The 23,280-nt window shown below is 44.4% G+C and overlaps 1 long non-coding RNA gene across 1 annotated transcript; it reads right to left on the bottom strand.

Moving 5' to 3' along the window:
* Window positions 1-8,406: 8,406 nt before the first annotated feature.
* Window positions 8,407-20,771, bottom strand: LOC124774978. Its single transcript, XR_007015579.1, has 3 exons — window positions 20,704-20,771; window positions 18,578-18,663; window positions 8,407-8,455 (listed from the first exon to the last, which is right to left on the bottom strand). It is a non-coding gene; the product is annotated as an uncharacterized LOC124774978 (long non-coding RNA).
* Between the last annotated feature and the right edge of the window lie 2,509 nt (window positions 20,772-23,280).

Below are 23,280 nucleotides of genomic sequence, written 5' to 3' on the forward strand. Positions count from 1 at the left end.
TCCGCTGGCCACCAAACTTCCCACACATGATCATTACTGAGAAAATCTGCGGTGCCTTGCAACGTGCTGCTCAGAAGAGATCTCCATCCCCTTGTACTCTTACGGATTTTTGGGCAGTCCTGCAGGATTCATGGAGTCAGTTCCTTACAATACTATTTCAGACAATAGTCGAGTCCATGCCAGTTTAAACACTTCCGCTGGCCACCAGACTCCCCGGACACGAACATTATTGAGCACATCTGGGATGTCTTGCGACGTGCTATTCAAAAGAGTTCTCCACCCCCTTGTACTCTTACGGATTTGTGGAGAGCCCTGCAGGATTCATGGTGCCAATTCCATCCAGCACTACTTAGACATTGGACGAGTCCACGCAACGTTGTGTTGCGGCACTCCGTGTACTCGCGTGGACCATACACGATATTAGACAGGTGTACCAGTTCCTTTGGCTCTTTACTGTACGTATAATTTTTAAGTGGATAAATTGGTAAAAAGTCTTTAAGCTTTTGACTCGACATTGCATTCGTATATGCGTGTATTTTCATACGCCTACAGGAGCGCCGTATGGTATATAAATGTACTATTATATATACATTACATTTCGATACATTATAGCCCTCCAGTGGTACGTAACATCGCGTATTTTTGAGTACAAAATTGTGTCTGAATTTCAGTGGACTTAGTGAAGAACGTCCGGAGATTCAAGATCTTGAACAAACAAACATGAGGTCTGCTAATGATGGATCCCTTTTTTATCGTTAAAGCGTGGGAGCACTGTAAGAAATATATCTGAAAAAGCCACACTCGTATCTGCGTGCTCGGTTCCTGTTTGAGCTAGGAACATGGAGTAAATATTTTTTGTTTTAGCCTGGTCCAGTGCCTTTTGTATAATTATTCGAACATTTCTCTTACTGTAACTATGTTACAGGATATTATAGGAAGACTGAGCAACGATCCGAAGCTGGCGCTGAGGTTAATTGTGTGAATGAGTTAATTACTTTTGCAAGACATTTCAAATGGGCTGACATTAATCCTCAGCCAATGGCGCCGATTGTATGTGCACAGTTTGCATTTTAGGTGGAAAAACATGCAGAAAACACTTTTTTCTGTGAAGCTTTTGAAGTGCGCCACATACACACTTTTAACACGTACAGTCGGTTCAAACTTTTCATGAGGGAGGATAAATGGATACAGTCAAAACGATTTTTATTTAGCAAATATTTTTTATCCGTGGTCGAATTCCGATTGTTTAAGGTCGAGATAAATGTAGCTCATAAAATGCATTCTTACGTGAATTGCATGTGTAGGATTGGTTGAAAGCAAATCACATAAATAGAAAATGCATAGACTTTTCATGCTTTCCCAACAGATTTGTTGCAAATATGCTTCTCGGGTTTGCCGCCGAATCGTATTGTGTAACTCGCACAGTATTTCATCGATGTAACTACTCGACATCTTCAGTTGCTGGTAGCTGCTGCTGTCACTAGTGCAAGACGCGACTGATGATGACCGAGTTTTTTTTTCATTATTTTGATTTCATTCCCCTGTCCCATATGGGCAGGGGGGGCTGTCAGCGGCACAATCCACTGCTCTTCAGACGAGTGACACGACAACTAAAACAAGAATAAAATGTTACATATAAGGCGATAAAAATGGGGGACATAAAACAGAGTAAGGGAAGATAATGAAGGTAAAAATACACTGACATGGAGACATTCATGGGGACAATTAAAAAAGTCGACATAAAGTTAAAAAAACACAGTTGGCGATTCTTAAAACACAAACACGCACAGGTTAAAAGTCGGCCACAGTATTAAAAACACTCCAGAACAACACAGTTTAGACCCACTTGGAGCACACACGATGAAGAATAAAACTGCCAGGTGGCAGCTGCTGATGGAGAGGCCGGAGAGGATGGAAAAGGAGGAGAGAGCAAGGTGCAGCAGGGAAGAGGGCAGGATGAAAAGAGTAGGGGTGTCAGCAGGTACACCAAGAGGCAGGAGACTGGTGTGGCAGGAGATGGAAAGGGAAGACAAGGCAGGAGGGAGTGCAGAGACACTGAAGGGGAGCACAAGAGAGGGAGGGGGAGTAGGAGGGGAAAGTTGCTCAGGAGGAGGGAAGGGGTGGAGACAGAACCCCGAGGAGGAAGCAGGAGGGAGATGCAGTTAGAGTTGGTAGGAAGGGTAGATGTCAGGCGAAGTGCATCATCCGGGAGGTATAGATGGTGGATGTTGTGTTGCAAAAGGAGGAGGAGGTTGTGGAGATGCAGAGAGGGTGAGACACAACGGTAAAGGCGCAGCAACGTGCTGGGTGTGGAGAGGAAGGGAGACACCAGGGGGTGAGGGGGATCAATGTGACAGACAATATATAGTGTGCGGATGTGTTCAAGGAAAAGGAGAAGGTGGGGGAAGGGGATGAGGTCGTAGAGGAAGCGCGTGGGGGATGGAAGGCGGATGCAGAAGGTGAGGCAGAGCACATGGCGTTCCAGGATTTGGAGGGATTTATAGAACCTGGGAGGGGCAGAAATCCAAGCCATGCTGGCATAACAGAGGATTGGGCAGATCAAGTATTTGTAGATGTGAAGGATGGTGGAAGGATGCAGACCCCATGTCTGGCCAGACAGGAGTTTCAGGAGGTGGAGTCTGTTGTGAGCTTCGTGTTGCATGGCAAGGAGACGGGGAGGCCAGATGAGGTGGCGGTCGAGGGTGAGGCCAAGGTATTTGAGGGTAGGAGTGAGGTGGATAGGACTGCCATAAATGATGAGGTAGGATTCATGGAGATGGAAGGAGCGGGTGGTGCGGCCTATGATGATGGTCGCCTGGGTCTTGGAGGGGTTGATGTGGAGGAACCACTGGCTGCACCAAGCGGTGAATTGGTCAAGGTGGGTTTGCAGAGTACGATGGGACAGTTGAAGGATAGGATAAAGGGCTAGGAAGGTGGTGTTATCAGCAAACTGGAGGCGGGGGAGGTTTGGGCATATCAGCAGTGTACAGGAGATAGAGGGGAAAGCATGGAGCCTTGGGGCACGCCGGCAGAGGGATAGAAACTATGGCAGTTGGGATAACCGAGCGGCGGCGTCGGAATTTATCATTCCAGGAGTAGGCAATACGCATGCGCGGGAAGACGCTCGTTGTTGGAGGAAAGTGGCACCCGTGGTGCCCCCTGCTGGGAGCCGCAGAAAGGCCATCCGAGAGTGCGCTATGGGCAGTGACTGTGCTGTCGGACGCTCCTGCTGTTAAAGGCTGAACTCAATCTCAGTGACGCATTGCGTCACGTGTTGAATCGAAAATTCTTGTTTTCCCTTTTTTGGTTAAGGGCAGCCAGTGCTGGATTCCAGGAGGCGCTTGGTTGAAAACCTGCATCCCTGTTGATAAGATAGTCCGCCGTGCTGATATATATGGCCTCCTTAACAACAGAGTCTTAGGAAGATGACGCTGGGGATAAAATTTCCGTCTGTTCGTAAAGCATACAATGTCCGGTGTCCAGGCTACGTTCCGCTACCGCTGATTATCGGGTTGTCCCAAGCATGTATGACGATGGTGTTCGATGCAACGTTCTTGCACGGTTCGTCATGTCTGCCCAATATAAGATTTTCCACATAGGCATGAGATTTTATACACATCACGTTTCCTCAGACCACGGTCGTCTTTGACCGAGTACATTAATTTCCTCAGTTTTTCTGGTGGCCGAAAAACACACTTGATGTCGTGCTTTTTGAGGATTCTTTCTATTCTACAATTCTCTAAGACATGCCGCCAAAATAGGGCAAGAGCGCTGTTGCAGCGTGTGCCTCCGCATCTTCATTTACATCCTTGCTTCGAGTTTGCATAGAACGGAATGCATGGCGTATCTGCCTATCGTAATAGCCATTCTGTTGGAATACCGTTCTCAGGTGTTGTAGCTCACCAGGTACACTGTCGGCAGCTGAGACTACATATGCTCTGTGCACCAAAGAGCGTAGGACACTACCCCGTTGCGCAGGGTGATGACAACTTGTGGCCTGCAAATGTAGCTCCGTATGAGTTGTTTTGCGATAGGTGCTGTGCCCCAATGTACCATCAGTTTTTCTTCTGACGGTCAGGAATGGTAAGATGCCATCCTTTTCCACTTCCATAGTGAACTATACATTGGTAGGGAGCGAGTTCAGATGCCAGAGAAACACACGTAATGTCTCTATTCCGTGGGGCCACCCACAAAAGTATCCTTTACATACCACCAGAAGCAGGAAGGTTTGAGATTTTCCGACTGCAGTGTTTTTCCTCAAACTCTTGCATAAAATCATATATGAAATATTGTGCGAGTTCTGGGCGTTCACGGAGGGTGGGTTTGCTGATAGTTGGGAGCTCCACCATGGGAGACAGAGGACTTCCCAGGGCGACACCGTCTACTGGTTCACAATACTGGTCATTGAATAAGCAATAAGTTGAGGTAAGCACATGCTTAAATAATGCCACAATGTTTTTCTCAAACTGGATGCTGACAAGCTCTAACACGTCCTGCAGAGGTACTTTCGTAAACAAAGATACAAGGCCAAAACTAACCAAAATATTCGACGCTCGTAGCTTAAGTGTCGTCAGGCGTCCTATGAAGTCCTCTGAATTTGTGATATGGTGATCACACTTGCGTACGAGAGATCCCAACAGTGCAGTAAGATGTTTGGCCAGAAAATAGGTAGGAGCTCCAATGTTGCTCAATATTGGGCGGAGAGGAGTCCCATCCTTATGTACCTTGGGTTGACGGGGGAATTTTAGCCTGTTGACGTAGGCTTTTGGTCACTTCAGAAAGAACAGAATTCTCCTTGTGAAGATCTAATGTTATTCTCTGGATTTTGCCAGTCGGATTCTCTCTTAGCTTGAGATAAGCGGATGACGTATCTGCGGCTTCCAGCAGGGGCACCAGGAGCGCTGCATTCCTCCAGTTACGAGCGTCTTCCCGCGTACCCGTATTGCCTGCTCCCGGCATGATAAATTTCGACGCCACCGCGCGATTATCATCAGCCGCGTCTTGCAGCAGTGACAGCAGAGCTACATCACCTGCTCATATCGTGCAGTTGCATCGATGAAATATTGTGCGAGTTCCGGGCGTTTACAGAGGGTGGTTTTTCTGGTAGTTGGGAGCTCCAACGTTAGGCGTGTAAAGGGGCCCCTTAGGAACATGGCTGCCAAAGAGGGGAAGGAAGCCAATGTGCACTCCGTGTGCATACCGAGGGGAGTCATTCCGGATGTGGAAAGGCTGCTTCCGGGTGCCATGAAAAGTACAGGGTGCAGCCAACTGCAGGTGGTGGCTCATGTCGGTACCAACGACGTATGTCGCTTTGGATAGGAGGTGATTCTCTCTGGTTTTGGACGGCTAGCGGAAATGGTAAAGACTGTCAGTCTTGCTTGCGAGATTAAGGCGGAGCTCACCATCTGCAGCATCGTCCATAGAAACGACTGTGGTCCTTTGGTGCAGAGCCGAGTGGAGGGTCTGAATCAGAGGCTCAGGCGGATCTATGACCTTGTAGGCTGCAAATTCCTTGACTTGCACCATTTGGTGGTGGGTTTCCGGGTTCTACTTAATAGGTCAGGAGTCCACTGCACACAAGAAGCGGCTACACTGGTAGCGGGGGCTGTGTGGAAGGGACAGGGCGGTTTTTTAGGTTACAGGGCCTCAGGCAACCACAGAAAGGGCGTCCGTCTAAAAGGGGGCAGTAAAACACAGCAAGTTAATTGTAGAAACGATCGGTATTGTAATTGTAAATTGTCGTATCTGTGTCGGGAAAGAACCAGAGCTCCAAGCCCTAATAGAAAGCACTGAAGTTCAAATAGTTATAGGTACAGAAAGCTGCCGGAAATAAGTTCAGCCAGAATTTTTTTCAAACGATCTAACAGTGTTCAGAAAGGATAGATTGGTGGTGGAGTATTTATTGCTGTCAGAGGTAGTTTGCCTGTAGTGAAATTGAAGTAGATAGTTCCTGCGAAATAGTATGGGTAGAGGTATACTATGAAACGTCCCCTTTGAACAATTATACAAGACTGTGCTTAAACTGACATACAATATTTTTAGCGCAACGCAATCTGACTTTCAAAAATCCCTGCAAAAGAATGACCCTGAGTAACATTAAACTATACCTTTCAGAAATCACTTACCTCACAAAAATCTTCATTACTCGAACTACTGCAGTACAGCGGGCGCCACTACTGCCAGCTAAATAAAAGATTCAAACTACGGAAGGCACTAACTACTGATAGGGATAGTTAGCAAATGAAAGATATTAATAGAGAACAAACAATGTATTTACCTTAGTATCATCAAAAGTCATAATATATATAGCAGTTAATGAGAAAATTACAAAACTCCGCCATCTCTCTCCCCACATCCACCACTGCTGGCGGCTCACCTCCAACTGCGCAACGCTACGTGCTGTTCACATCCAGCTGCCCAACACTACAATGGCGAGTATTACAACAATGCAAAGCAGCCACAGACTGCACACAGCACAGCCAGTGATTTTCATACAGAGGTGGCGTTACCAATAAAAAAACCTAAACAGCCTACTTACAATACTTGACAATCGGACTAAACTATTAACTGGGTCGTTTTACCGACCCCCGAACCAGAAGATATAGTTGCTGAACAGTTCAAAGAAAAGTTCAGTCTCATTTCAAATAAGTACCCCACTCATACAGTTATAGTCGGTGGTGGCTTTAATTTACCCTCGATATGATGAAAAAATTATACGTTTAAAGCCGGCGGCAGGCATATAACGTCATCTGAAATTGTACTGAATGCTTTTTCAGAAAATTATTTTGAATAATTAGTTCATGATCCCACTCGAAGATAAAATGGTTGCGAAAGCGTACTTAACCTCTTAGCAACAAATTAATCTGGAAAAATAGGGAGTATCGTAATGAATACAGGGATTAGTGACCACAAGGCAGTAGCTGCTAGGCTGAATACCGTAACTCCTACAATCATCAAAAAGAAACGCAAAGTATATCTATTTAAAAAACCTGACAAAAATGCTCTTAACGCCTTTTTAAGAGACAGTCTGGAATCTTCCGATATGATCACGTAAGCGTAGAAAAGTTGTGGAATGATTTCAAAGAGATAGTATCGACAGCAATTGAGAGATATATACCACATAAATTAATAAGTGATGGTACTGATCCCCCATGATACACAAAAACGTGTCAGATCTCCGCTGCAGAAGCAGCGAAAAAAGCACGCCAAATTTAAAATAAAGCAAAATCCCCAGTTTTGCAGAAGTTCGAAATATACCGCGTACTTCAATGCGAGATGCTTTCAATATTTTCCACGACGAAACTCTGACTCGAAATCTGGCAGAAAACCCAAAGAGATTCTGGTCATTCATAAATCACACCAGTGGCAAGACGCAATCAATACCTTCACTGCGCGATAACAAAGGCGAAGTCATTGATGACAGAGTCACTAAAGCAGAGTTATTAAACACGATTTTCCGAAACTCCTTCACCAAAGAAGACGAAGTAAACATTCCTGAATTCCAATCAAGAGCAACTGCTAAGATGAGAAACATAGAAATAGATATCCTCGGTGTCGCAAAGCAGCTTAAATCACTCAATAAAAGCAAGGCTTCCGGTCCAGATTGTATACCAGTCAGGTTCCTCTCAGAGTATGCTGATACAATAGCTCCATATTTAGCAATTATATACAACCGCTCGCTCACAGAAAGATCCGTACCTAAACACTGGAAAATTGCTCAAGTCACACCAATACCCAAAAAGGGAAGTAGGAGCAATCCGTTCAATTACGGGGCTATATCAGTAACGTCGATTTGCAGTAGGGGTTTGGAACATATATTGTATTCGAACATTGTGAAGTACCTCGAAGAAACCCGGACACTGTGGCCGAGTGGTTCTAGGTGCTTCAGTACGAAACCGCTCTGCTGCTACGGTTTTAGGTTCGAATCCTGCCTCGGGCATGGATGTGTATGATGTCCTTAGGTTAGTTAGGTTTAAGCAGTTCTAAGTTCTAGGGAACTGATGACCACAGATGTTAAGTCCCATAGTGCTCAGAGCCATTTTATTGAATTTACAACATTTCATACAAGTTTTATTGAATTCTAATGGTTCACATAACAACAACAGGTACAGAAAATTTAGTGGGCATAATAATTTGGCATTCAGAGGGACCATCGGCCTGACAACAGGCGTTCCGTTTCGGAAGGAAAACGGACGGTGCTGAACAGCGGTGCTGGAAGTGACCAGCCAGACTTTGCCCCAGCACGTGGCTACCACGTGTGCTTGAAGGTGAGGCCCGCGTAGTAGCTGGGCCTGCCGGCGCCGGGCCCGTGGAAGACGCGCCGCCACGACGCGCCGGCGTCCAGGCTGGTGCTGCCGTCGCGGCTGCGCCACACGTTGGCCGTGCCGCTGACGTCCAGCGCGGTGCCGCCGCCCTTCGCCCGCTGCACGCCCACTGCCAGACTCCCTCGTGACGCCTGTAAAACAAGGCGGTAGCCCTGCGAGGCGTGTCCGGAAGGCAAGACTGCCACATGTAAGACTGTGCGACTCTATGATTGTCTTATACATATTTCGCACGACGGATTAGTTGATGTACTTGGGCCATGGACACATCGTCAGCTAACCTTGCTGAAACTGGTTTTGAAACCAACCTATGCTACAACTTGCACAAAATAACTTGGCCTGTGTCCGAAAATGCAAGCTTGTTCTCAGTGCTAGACGAGTTCTGAGGGGGTGGCTGGCTTGGTCTGAAATGAGCACTTCGTCCATTAGAAGCGGTCAATTCAGTTGTTCCTGTGCTGATTTTCTTATTCCGTACTCTATTCAGAGATTACTGACTTGTCATATTACTCATCGTGCTGGCGTAATCTGTTAAAACGATCTTCTGCAGGATCGCTACCTGTAGCTTCGGTGCTCAGGTTGTGAGTAGGCTTCATATGTTGATCTGTACCCTATTGTTCCGTGTGGTGGTCGCTTATACCGTTGGCCTCTCTCCTACCACCTCCTACCAGTCCGTGTATGGGTCAAGTTATTTTTTACATACGTGCTCTCTAAATATCAAAAAATTTTCAAATGCCCTTGAGCACTATGGGACTTAACATCCGAGGTCATCAGTCCCCTAAACTTAGAACTAATCTAAGGACATCACACACATCCATGCCCGAGGCAGGATTCAAAAATGGTTCAAATGGCTCTGAGCACTATGGGACTCAACTGCTGAGGTCATTAGTCCCCTAGAACTTAGAACTAGTTAAACCTAACTAACCTAAGGACATCACAAACATCCATGCCCGAGGCAGGATTCGAACCTGCGACCGTAGCGGCCCTGCGGTTCCAGACTGCAGCGCCTTTAACCGCACGGCCACTTCGGCCGGCCAGGCAGGATTCGAGGAGGAGGAGGAGGAGGAGGTGGTTAGTGTTTAACGTCCGGTCGACAACGAGGTCATTAGAGACGGAGCACAAGCTCGCATTGGGGTAGGATGAGATAGGAAATCGGCCGTGCCGTTTCAAAGGAACCATCCCGGCAGTTGCCTGAAACGATTTAGGGAACTCATAGAAAACCTAAATCAGGATGGCCGGAGACTGGTTTGAACCGTCGTCCTCCCGAATGCAGGATTCGAACCTGCGAGAGTAGCAGCAGCGCGGTTCCGAACTGAAGCGCCTAGAACCGCTCTGCCACAGCGGCCGGCGTACTCTAAACATCCAGTGACGTGAACTGGCACAGCAATCCGTACGCTAGGTCATAAATCATGTCTTTAATAACGATGAGGAATCATAGCGTGAATCAAGGTCACCCATACTTCAGAATAGAGGGTACTTATACATCGTACGCTCTCTGGTACATAGCCATGCGGCTTTTCGCGGATGATGCTGTAGTATACAGAGAAGTTGCAGCATTAGAAAATTGCAGCGAAATGCAGGAAGATCTGCAGCGGATAGGCACTTGGTGCAGGGAGTGGCAACTGACCCTTAACATAGACAAATGTAATGTATTGCGAATACATAGAAAGAAGGATCCTTTATTGTATGATTATATGATAGCGGAACAAACACTGTTAGCAGTTACTTCTGTAAAATATCTGGGAGTATGCGTGCGGAATGATTTGAAGTGGAATGATCATATAAAATTAATTGTTGGTAAGGCGGGTACCGGGTTGAGATTCATTGGGAGAGTCCTTAGAAAATGTAGTCCATCAACAAAGGAGGTGGCTTACAAAACACTCGTTCGACCTCTTCTTGAGCATTGCTCATCAGTGTGGGATCCGTACCAGATCGGGTTGACAGAGGAGATAGAGAAGATCCAAAGGAGAGCGGCGCGTTTCGTCACAGGGTTATTTGGTAAGCGTGATAGCGTTACGGAGATGCTTAGCAAACTCAAGTGGCAGACTCTGCAAGAGAGGCGCTCTGCATCGTGGTGTATCTTGCTGTCCAGGTTTCGAGAGGGTGCGTTTCTGGATGAGGTATCGAATATATTGCTTCCCCCTACTTATACCTCCCGAGGAGATCACGAATGTAAAATTAGAGAGATTCGAGCGCGCACGGAGGCTTTTCAGCAGTCGTTCTTCCCGCGAACCATACGCTACTGGAACAGAAAAGGGAGGTAATGACAGTGGCACGTAAAGTGACCGCCGCCACACACCGTTGGGTGGCTTGCGGAGTATAAATGTAGATGTAGATGTACATGAAAACGTACATAGGAGCAACATGTTCATGGGACAGATCAAACAGGACACAAAAGTGCACAAAGTAGACAGCAAAGCGATTAATAATTAAAAAATCTTCCAAAAAAACCTTTCCCATCTATGGAAATAGTTTTACAGAGCTTGACTGACTTGAACCTAAATCCTTGCTACTGACCACATCGTCCATAAAGACTGCGTAGCCCACCATTCCTTACAGTTGTGTATCAAGTAGTACACATCAGGATAGATGGAAAGCACCCACATCTTCATGAAAAGGTGAAGTGAATAATGTTTCTTGCTGTGAAATTTCCTGAAGGATTCCACATTTAATTCTGAGCCATATCACTAGTGACAGTCACACTCAAATAAGCAACTTGCTACGATTTGGCCATCATAAATCCGCGATCAGTGATCTGAATAAATTTTCAAAACCAAGAACAATTAAAAATACTGAGTCGACTAAATTAACATTCAAACTGACTCAATATTTAAATTGATCAACAGAGTCTACTTTTTAATTATTTATTTTTGTACTAGTATTGGGAGCTCATTTCCATCGTCACTGGCATCTTATTTACAGGGTGTCCCTCCTAACAGTCGTTAGACGAATTTTTTCTAATGTTCCTCCAAATCACTCCGTCTTCAGGGCACAAGTGGCCCATCGGGACCATCCGACCGCCCTGTCACCTTTAGCTGAGGATGCGGATAGGAGGGGCGTGTGATCAGCACACCGCTCTCCCGGTCGTTATGATGGTTTTCTTTGACCGGAGCCGCTACTATTCGGTTGAGTAGCTCCTCAATTGGTATCATGAGGCTGAATGCACCCCGAATGTTTCTCCAGATATTTGCAATTTCCGTTTTGCAATCTGTAGCTGGAGTCAGTCCACATATTGCTTATCATGTCGTTCATGCGATGTCATTGTCAGTGGAAAGCATTACTTCGTTTCCCATTACAAAACAAATTATTTTTAAAGGGGAATCTTTATGTCCTTTCGATACTGAAGTCCCAAATTAGTCTAATGCGATATTCGTTTTATCAGTATTTATGAACAGGGATAGTAAAACTCGAAAAATGAGTACTCCTCCAGCGACTGAGCAGCGCTGCTGTGTGGCGATACCAGTCAATGAGGCATCGGCGGCGTTATCGCGGCTGGGGTCCGGGCTTTTCTTCGAGTCTTACCTTCTCTATTAAACACATACCGATAAAATGATTGTCGCTCTAGACTAATATGGGGTTGCTCTATCGAATGGGGTCGTAAAATGCCGCTTTAAAAGTCAGTTTGTTTGTAACGAGAAAGAAACCGACGCTTTCCGTGGACACTGAGCGTGGAATGAAAGACGTGACGAGTAGTATTTTCTGGACTGACTCTAGCTACACATCACAGAAACAAAATAGCAAATATCAGCCGGAACAATGGAGAAAATCATCTGACGATTCTTAGGAGAGACACCCTCTATTTGCTTTCTTAGCACGTGGCGAAGATGTTTGCTGATAACATTCATAAAATTACCTGACTATACGACAGTGTTAATAAGCATAGATATTTGTATTTTGCCTAGCTGGATAACTGCTTCCTAACGCGCAACTGCTTACCCCAGTCGACCCTGGAATACTGATTCTGCCTATGTCCCTGTGGCCCCATTGGAAAGCTTAAAGATAATGTTGCCACAGTGTGGCTTCCGCTTGGACAACAACACTCGAGAGCGATGTTAATATAGCTAACGGATAGAAAGAGGAAGAACAATGTAACTAACTTAAACACAAATGACGAAAGGAACCAAGACGTTGAAAGGATTCATCAATTTTAAGGTAACACTGTGTCTATACCGTCGATGGACATTTGTTTGAGTAAAGCTAGTACTCCTGTCAGAAAGTATCAGGTAACGCAGAGAATAAGTTGTGATAGAGGTCAGCAGCTTGATGGCTGGGGCGACTGTGTGAACATTATAGGATATGAGTACTAGCTTCCCTGTTGGTTCGGCCCCTTGGCTACTGGGCCACCATAGCCGGTTTCCAATGTCCACTTGAACTTCGTCCAGCCTCAAGATGATCAACAGGTCTTTTCAGAGTCAGTCTAAGTAGGTTGTCTGAGCCTATCATGCTAACTCGCTTATAGATTTCCCGTGAAGGCAGGAGTTTTCCAGCACTTGCTAGAAATAAGTCCACTGAGCAAGCACCACTTTGCAAAGGAGTGCTATTAGGGAGAGCAAGGACTGGGAGTGCTCCAGAGACAAATAGCTGGAACGCTTAGATGTTAAAAGGATTTGTTGTAGCTGTTTGGAGCTTCAAGAACGACATAGATGAGCAAGAGCCCACCTGTGTAGAAGGAAAGTTGTGGCGCGTTGGGGTCGGAGGTGGTGTTTTATTGTGCGTAACATTGCTTGTTAAGTATGGAAAGTATTAAACTTAGTCCGCGTGTGCGGCCACTGAAATCATCTTAATCCTTTTCCAGTTTTCTAGGCGAATGTTGCAGTTTAGCGAGTTAACTCTTGCTCGTTAGGCAGAAACCTTGCATCAGCTAGCGGAAGGTGTTGTTTTCAGATGTTGGTGAAGATCATGGAAGGAAGTTGCGGGGAGCTAGGTGGAGGCGGTTTGTTGACTGTTAGGTGAGTACGTTTTTCGTTCCAGTAACCTCAGAATCTGCTGAATGCAGTTAGACAGCTACAGGGCATTAAGGTTGATTGTGGATCGGTGACAAGTTTAACCCCATCAAAATGGTTCAAATGGCACTGAGCACTATGGGACTTAACATCTGAGGTCATCAGTCCCCTAGAACTTAGAGCTACTTAAACCTAACTAACCTAATGACATCACACACGTCCATGCCCGAAGCAGGATTCGAACCTGCTACCATAGCGGTGGTGCGGTTCCAGACTGAAGCTCCTAGAACCGCTCGCCCATAGCGGCCGGCCTTTAACCCTGTCATACGCGTCAAATGGTTCAAATGGCTTTGAGCACTATGAGACTTAACTTCTAAGGTCATCAGTCCCCTAGAATTTAGAACTACTTAAACCTAACTAACCTAAGGACATCACACACATCCATGCCCGAGGCAGGATTCGAACCTGCGATCGTAGCGGTCGCGCGGTTTCAGACTGTAGCGCCTAGAACCGCTCGGCCACCATGGCCGGCACACGCGTCAAAACAAGGCTGTCGACTATTACTATTTTGTGTGTATCAGTGCAGAGAATGGATCTTGGCTCATCAGTAAAAGTTTATCAGTTAATCTTCGGAGAAAAACGTAGCACAATTTTTCTCGCGCGCCGGAAGAGCATGATACCTGCCGTAGCCCGCCAGTGAGATTTTGCCCAACGCTACGGAAGGTACGTTTCAACGAGAACCTGGCAATTGCCTGACCTGCAATGTTGAGTGTCAATTGTACATCCTCATCCGCTGTCTCACATTCACGAAACATGGAAAGTTTGTTGTCTACTGTCACTGTTTAAGGCCATTTGATAATATGTCATTTGATAATATGGCAAAGTGGTTTAAGGTTAAAGATCCAGCTAGCCTCAACAAAATCAGAAGACTGCTGGTTGTGCCTGACGCAAGTGTAAAAGTCGCGAATGGCTGATTGACAAACATAGGCATTCAGCTACGGAACAATCGCACAAAGACAGAAATCGCTCAAGTTGTGTTGCATGAAGACGAGAAAGAACTATGAGATCAGTGTGTGCCAAAAATGTTTCACAACATGGCTTTTCTCGCCGGTTATGAGTTGCAAGAGAAAGAATTTCTGCACTCTCTTGTGATGGAGGATGAAATCTGTGTGGCTCCTGACACACGCGAACTGGAAAGATAATCGATTCATTGACGGTACACTGGATGCTCGTCGACAAATAAAATCATAATGCAGAAGGTCGTTTAAAATTAGTCATGACGATGTTCTTTTTCGATCGGCAAGTAGTATTCTCAAGCAGAACTTAAATGATGGCAGATACTGCGAAATTTTCAAGATGCTCCGTCGGGTTACTCTAAATAAAACGATATATCCCAGAAAAGGAGTGCTTCCTATTCGACAGCCCTCGACTTTACAACTTACGGAAAATAGTCGAGTCGGAGAACAGTTTTCAGTTGGATGGTCTGAAACGTGGAGCCCACAGTCCCCACATAGAAAGAACTGAACTCTTCATGACATGAAGAAACGGATGGAAAAACGGTGATACACGCCGTGTCAATGGAGCTGACGCAAAAGACTTGGGTCACAGCGAAATAAAAGCTGCCTAATGGCAATGGCTGAAATTTAATAGCTACTAAGCAAAAATAATGCTATGTTTACATAACATAAATATAAATGTTAATTTGCTTGAATTTGAAATGCGCTATAACCCACTTTCTGGAGAAGCCACATTACCTGGCAGTTATTGGCAAAAGAAAGTCAGTTTGCGAAGAGCCGCGCGGGATTAGCCGAGCGGTCTTAGGCGGTGCAGTCATGGACTGTGCAGCTGGTCCCGGCGGAGGTTCGAGTTCTCCCTTGGGCATGGGTGTGTGTGTTTGTCCTTAAGATAATTTAGGTTAAGTAATGTGTAAGCTTAGGGACTGATGACCTTAGTTAAGTCCGATAAGATTTCACACACATTTGAACAGTTTTTGAGTTCGCGAAAACGAATCATCTACAAACTCATAAATATGACCTGAAGTGCACAGCCGTAAATCCTTCGCCCGTAGATGTTGGAGTTCAGTTTCTGTGTTGAATACACTTTTACCGGGTGTTGGGATCAGTTCGTAGCAGGCACTCTGCCGTCCCCGTCAACGTCACAAGCCCATCACTTCGTCTTAAGCCCAATGAAACTAACACCAACGAGAAAATTCATCTTCCAATTACAGCACTGCCACTCGAGTAAGAACGGATACATCTGGAATACCGGTGAAGAACAAGTCAAGCCAGTGGCACAAGTTTTTCGGAAGCGAACATCAGCTCTCAAGATTCGGTCAAGGAAGAGCTCATGAAGACATTGCAGATAACCCTGCTTATTGAGCTACCAGTAAAGATACGTTACAGTTTCAGGTCCGTTACAACAACTGGATGAGAGTCTATCCTGCGAGGTTGGGATTGTCCTGGTGTAACTGTAGTCATATGGGGCTACCCGAAGAAGGAAGACTGAGCATTTGTTCTGGTACAAAGTATAGAACATCTCGTGCTGTGTCCTGCACGTTTCCAGGGAATGATCGACGTCAACGAGAAGGCTATTCACTTGATCCAACATTAAAAGTCTTTAATACGGAATGGGGATTTCACGGTGAATAAGAGGTGGGAGCAGATGGAATTCCAATTGGGGATATTTTGGAGAGCGTTTCCAGATGCTGCAATTGCCTTACAAGCAGCTTAAACTTGGTCAGAACTGGGGGATGCTCTCATGATGCAATTGTCACAATAAAGCTGTGAGAAACACGTGTATAAAGAAATAATTATACGGTAATTCCGTTTGCTGTCTCATAATGTTGGTCACTCATCTCAAACGATGCGAATGTCTTCGGTGTCTCGATGAATTATAATGTTGGATTTGACATACTGTACGAGTCGAAAAATCCATTCGGCCTGTGCGCAGTACGTCAGTCTGTATCTTTAAAGATTAATTTCTTGAAAAGTGTAGCATTAATTTTACATGCTAAGGAATAATCATGCTACGGAATGAATGGGACAGGTGAAACCATCTGCCAGCATAAACCCATCTTCTCTAGACGAACATGGAGCTGTTTCCTAGAATGAGGTCCCCATCCGAAATATGTGTTACTATGTGTTGTTACGCATGCCGTGCAAGCGGAAGATATCGGAAAGGAATTTGGAACTGTGTCCGGAATGTTCAGCCACAATTTGGTGATGGTAAATGTATATTGGTGCCTGTCCTACTCGTACGGATTCACTGCTGCAGAAAATTTTCACATGAAATCCAATAGATTCAATTATTATCAAACATCGTTACGTTGCTAATCAAAGAGCAGTTGCCGCACAGACGAAAAGGGAAGAATTGGCAGAATGTAGTTTATTGTACAACATCCTGGAAAGATGGTTATATCATACGGAGACGCAAGCCCTTCGTGAGACTTTGTGAAAAACTGTTTGTGTGTGTTATCTAGTGGTTTCAGTTATCATGAATCAGACTTGCAGCTCGGCAGATAAGTATTACAACGGCCCACAGTTGTCTGGTAATATTAAGTGGGAGCCAATGGAAACGTTCATTTCGCCAAAGCCACCAGGAAATAAAGAAAAAACTCTATCGTTCATCGAACTGTGGTTCGAGCAACCTAATTTCTTTAACTCTTCTTTGACGGAGAAGCAAACGCCGTCACTTCACCTCGATGAAAATCATTTCCGCCTTTCTACTTACACAAGGGTGTTTCAAGATTTAATAAAACTCAACAAAATCTCTTGATTTTTTAAAAAATTCATCTGGTATTTGAAAACATTTAACGAAGATATAGATTGTAAGCAACGTGCTTTCTGTGACAGTGAAGAAACATTCACATTTAGTTGACGCAGTTCATTTGGTGTAAGTGATCACGACGAATGTACACATTAATTTTGGGCAACACCTATAGAGACAGCATCCATGGGGAATATCTGTATGATATCTACAGAGTTTAACACATCTAATAAGCTTGTAACTTCAGCAAAAATATACACAGGATAATCTGGCCGAGCGGTTCTAGGCGCTTCAGTCTGGAACCGCACGGCCGCTACGGTCGCAGGTTCGAATACTGCCTTGGGCATGGATGTGTGTGATATCCTTAGGTTAGTTAGGTTTAAGTAGTTCTAAGTTATAGGGGACTGATGACCTCAGCAGTTACGTCCCATAGCGCTCAGAGCCATTTTTGTACACAGGATAATCGATTGCAGTATTTGGTGTATGACAGGTCTCAAATGAAATGCGAGCACGGACATGGCGATGCAACTCCTCACTTTTATTGAATGTAGCGTAGAAATACGTCATCAAACATGCAGTCGGATGGTGTAGAGCAATAACACGCAGGTGACATTTTGGCGATGAGTCAAGACAGTCTTTAAAATATGGTAGACGTCATTTTGTAGCAGGTTGTGGAAATCCGCCTGAATATGTACGCAGAAGCTTAAGGTTCAAATACGTTGGAAAATTCAGACACATTAGCGTCTGGTTCATTAAGCGGAATGAATTGCAGCTAGTTTTGAAGGCGAATATAATAAGATGGTTTCACAGTGTGCGAAATACACTGAAGCTCAAATCGCCGTCATGCAGAACAGCTTCATCATCATCAGCATCTCCATCATCTTTAGCAGCAGTATCATTAGCCCAATTGTATAACTCTGAAGCGTAGACAGATAGGGAAGTGTATAAACCAAACTTGAGGTTATCGGAAGAATTTAACGAGGAGGTTCTTAGGACCTATTGAAGAGAGAGTGGAAATGATGGAACAATAAAGAAATGTGCGATATGATGGAATGAATACGAACGACAAATACTGTATCAAGCACGTGGAGACAGTTGACCGTGCGGCAAGCGTCTCGGACAAAGTTAATTTCCAGCCTTTTGGCAGAGGGAAAGACTCCAGTTGGTAGTTAAAGACTGCGTTGGTGGTATGAACAGCAAAACGACGTTATGCAGCTGCGCGTTTCATGAGGCTGGAAAGAGGGGCACTACGTGGACGGGAGTGGAGCCAGCACGTGGTATTCACGGCCTGTGGTCGCCAGGTGATGGTGGTCAGATCTGCAGCGAACAACACCGAGCAACTGGGCCTGTCCTGAACTCGTGATAAGAGGTAAGAGGTTTTATCTCTGTGCATGAGGATAGAGTACATTAGGTGGGAAGGCACGAAACGAAACGGTAATCTAAGCTATTGATTGTAGCATCTGATGACTAACTTCTGAGTCACAGGTTGATGAGTATCTCTAATATTCAGAAAACGAAATGCTTCATAACTGAGTCACGGTCAATACTCACATCATCTTGCGGTGTCGGGAATGCGTAACTCAAAGTTATGGCACATAGAACGATGAAGAACACGGAAGTCTGCATGGTGAGTGTATCTGAAACAAAACAAAATCATCATGGCGTTGCGAAATGCGCATGTGACTGTGTCAAGCAAAATACAAAAAATAAAAGATCATAATCAACGAATCACTTAATCTCTATGGACAGCATGCCATTTTTCCAACTTGTAGATTTAATGCAGTGATTTTCGTTAACTTTTAATTGCATGCCTGTTCGAGCAAGATATTACTCTGCTTCCAATGCAGATAGTACCGCCTGGAATAGTGGAGACATTTACACTCGTTATTTAGGCTTATTATTTCCATTTTCCCCTGTTTCTCGGCGAAGCTAAGCATCCGGTCACTTAGATGTAACTCCTTCGTGTCCTCCGCACTCTCTTCACTTAAAATACGTGTCTTGGACGAATAGAAAACCTTAGCCAAATCCGTACAACAGTGGTACTGAAAAAATTGCATAATGGACTGTAGCTATACAGAGACGTTAAGTAATGCATGCACAAAATGTAATATTCAAAAGCTTGTTTGCGTGAAGCATATTTACAGAGAGATTAAAGAGCACCTATTACTTCCAAACATACTTCGTATAATAACAAAGCTGAAAGCGTAAAGCGAATTTCTAACTGTATGCCAGGTGTAAAAGTATGAAACCGGAATTTTGTTTGAATAATTACACTTCTGTTGCTCGAAAATAACAAACAATTTTTATACGAAATACTCTCTATTGTTATTTATACATTTCTCCCACCTCTCCGGCAGGCTACGAATGCCACGCCAAAAAGGCGCTTCTCCTTGTCAAGCGAACCAGTCAGCGTGCCATTTTCGTACATTTCCATACGAACTGAAGTGTTGTTGAGGGAGAGCATGTTCCAGTGATGCAAATACAGGATAATCGGACGGAGACAAGTATGTAGAATAAGCCGCATGCCATGGTATTTCCCAACTGAACGCCTCGATCGTTTCCCTGACCCGTTTTGTTGCGTGTAATACGCCGTAATCATTGAGCAATATAACTTTGTGTTGCCTTTTTCCATATTCCGGTCGTTTTTCACGTAATGCCCGATTTAAATCGATCATTTGCTGTTGGTAACGATCAGTGTCGACGGTTCCACCAGGTTTTAGCAGGTTATAATAGATGACACCCTTCCAATCCCACCTGACACAGAGCATTGTCTTCTTTCCAAAGCGCTGTGGTCTTGCAGTGAATGTCGACGATTTGCCTCGACTCACCCATGATTTACGAAGCTCAGAATTCTCAAAATATATCCATTTTTCATCACCTGTCACTATTCGACGGACAAACGACTTTCCTTTGCATCTGGCCAGCAGCATTTCACATGTGGTCTTTCGATGTGCTTGCTGTCTTCCATTCAGTTCATGAGGAACCCATTTTCCCACTTTCTGCACCTTAAGTAGTTTTTCACCGAAGAAATACGCCTGTCTGCGTGACATTCAATTGTTCCGCGAGTTCCTGTTGAGTTTGAGTATCATCTTCATCCAATAAGGCCCGCAATTTGTTGTCTTCGATCTTTTTCGGTGGTTTCCCGCGCTCGTCGTTCCTCACATCAAAATCCCTTCTTTTAAATTTTTTGAACCACTCGAAACACTCCGTTTTCCCAAGACCATGTTTGCCGAAAGCTTCTACAAGCATTCCATGCGATTCTGCAGTAATTTTCTTCAAATGATAATAGAAAACGAAGCTATCACGAATCTTAGTTCGTAGCCACAAAACTCGAAGTATACGGCTTGAAATAGATACCGATGCATGGAACTTATGTTACCGTGTGTTGACACTCGTCGTCAGTCGTTACAGGAAAATGGCGCTGCAGACTCGGTCTCACGGGCCCTACACTGACGGCTATCACCACCTATAGGGATATTCCGGTGTCATACTTCTACATCATACTTCTACACCTGGTATTATTTCCCACCTGTAAATTTCTGAAAGTCAGAGCAAAAGGAGCAACTGTCGGAAGATGTCTACCGTATCGTCTAGTGTCTAGTGTAGACTGCATAATTACAAACGTAAAGACTGCACAAAGTAGTGCCTCTGGAATCCGTGCGACTAGCAAAACTGACCTTTTGTGCGCTTCTACTCGCCTCTGACGTCGTCCTTGTCGGCAGTTTGTCTGTACTCTTCAGCACTCACCTTGGAGGACGATGACTGCGGTCTCCAAAGCGACGCCGGTCTATATACTACAGCTCCACCACTCGTCTTTTTCGCCGGTGTTTCCCCATGTTTCGCAAAGATGCGGCTCGCTTTTGTGTAGCTCGCGGCTGTTGCAGTGCCGTGACGTAAACCCATTCTTAGCAGGTCCACAGCTTTATTGCCAGGGGCCGGTGCTGCCGGTGGCGCCCTCGGCAGTCTCGACACATTAGAAGGCCTACCGTGGATCGGCACCGCTGTCGTAACCATTTCTATCATTCACTGGGAACCGATCCGCTATTAGCCTTCATAAATAGTGTCATCAAAGTGGCTTTCGGTTGCGGCGGTACCTAGTGGACAAACTAGCACACATACTCCAAATCTGGCAAAGAGAAAGCAAGTGAGATTATTCAGATGCAGCATTACTCTAGAGCGCTATTGATAACTATGCCCCAAGGAACTGTGTTAAGGGGCTCCGGAAAGGATCAAAATCATGAAAAGTTCAATTTTTACTTTTTTGCGTTTTCTGTATCTGCAGACTATTATCTTTTAATAGATATATAATTTATTCAATTCCGAAGACTACAACTATTTTTAAATTTTGTTTGAAATGCGTTCGACATGGGCGTGACCCACTGTGGCACTGTTAAACTGCTGTCAAATGGTGGTATTATTAACGTCCGTGTTCATCAGGTACATTTTAGTGATGTGAGATAAGGTATGTGTTGTGGCTAACCTGTTATGGTTCAATATATATCGCTGGTGTGATTGTCCATTGTTTCATGTTTATTTACTCTGTCGTTATCTCGAAAATATTCGTAATTAATTCTGTTTCTTGAGTCTCTGTTTTGTTGAAGTATAATAATGAGTAAAAGTAAAGTTATTAGAAATCCTCTGAAGGCTTTTAAGAAAAGGAGAAATGTTGGAAAGCCAAAGGTATGTGTTATTACTGTAAACAATAAAGACGATAACCAAGTGAGTGAACCTAACCTCTCAAGTACACCTGCCCATAGCAGTGAAAGTGGGAAAGAAAATACTTCACAGAAGAAGCTTGGTACAATGAGTGAAAACTATGAATGTTTTATGGGCGAATCGGATGTGAATGAAATATTTGATATGTCGGTTCTCAAAGGAATTTTTTCAAACTGTGTAAGATGTATTCATTGTAGTGAAGTTGGTCTGGAACTCTCCATAATAAAGCACGTAGGACTTGCTAGTGAAATACAACTGAAATGTGATAAGTGTTCATACATGACCACCTTTTGGAACAGTGTTGCAGTAACTGCAACTGAAGAAAATGGTAGCAAAATCTACGAACACAACATTAGATTTGTTTATTCCTTGCGTTCAGTTGGTAAGGGTGCTACTGCAGGTGCAATTTTCTGTGGCATCATGAATCTTCCAAATCCCCCAGCCAAGTTTACGACCTATAATAAATTAATAGGGTCTAAAGTAGAAGATGTCTGTATAGAATCTATGAAGAACGCTGTGGAAGAGGCAGTAATGGAAAATAATGGTAACAGAGATTTGACTGCAGCGTTCGATGGTACCTGGCATAAACGGGGACACACATCTCTTCATGGCGTAGTATCTGCCACCAGTATGTATACAGGGAAAGTTTTAGATGTAGCAGTAATATCAAAGTATTGTAGACGTCCACAAAAATATAAAGGTACACATGAAAATAATTGCAAAGCTAACTATAGTGGCAGTAGTGGAGGAATGGAAGTGGCTGGTGTTGCCAGTATATCCCAGCGTTCTGAGGCGTGTGATAAAGTGCGATATGTTAATTACCTTGGTGACGGTGATTCTAAAAGTTTCAAACATGTTCAAGGACTGAAGCCCTATGGTGATGATGTTGTAGTGCAGAAATTTGAGTGTATTGGACACGTACAGAAGCGAATGGGAACAAGACTTCGGCGACTGAAAGCTTCGTACAAAAAACAAAAACTCAGTGATGGTAAAGGGTTGGATGGGAAGGGAAGGTTAACTGACAGTATAATTGACAAAATACGGAACTATTATGGAATGGCTATTAGGCAAAATACACGAAGTGTCGACGAAATGAAGAAGGCTGTTTGGGCTCTTTTTTTTCATGCTTCTTCAACCGATGAAAATCCCCAACATAGCTTGTGTCCCAAAGAAGAAGACAGTTGGTGTAAATATAACAAAGGATTGCTAACTGGTGAAGTGTACACTCATAAGCATAGTCTGCCTCATGCAATAATGGAGGTGATAAAACCTATTTTCAGAGACTTAGCAGCACCTGAACTGTTGAATAAGTGTATTCACGGAAAAACTCAAAACCCCAATGAAAGTGTAGATAGTGTTATATGGTCGAGAATCCCCAAGACTGTATTTGTTGGAATAGAAACACTTCACTTTGGTGTGTATGATGCTGTTGCGACTTTCAATGATGGCAACATTGTAAGGTGCAAGGTATTTAGAAATATGGGAATGAAGATAGGTTCTAACATGGTACGAGCGATGCTTGCTTTAGACAAGGAACG

This window comes from Schistocerca piceifrons, chromosome 2, assembly GCF_021461385.2.
Source record: "Schistocerca piceifrons isolate TAMUIC-IGC-003096 chromosome 2, iqSchPice1.1, whole genome shotgun sequence".
Classification (NCBI taxonomy): domain Eukaryota; kingdom Metazoa; phylum Arthropoda; class Insecta; order Orthoptera; family Acrididae; genus Schistocerca; species Schistocerca piceifrons.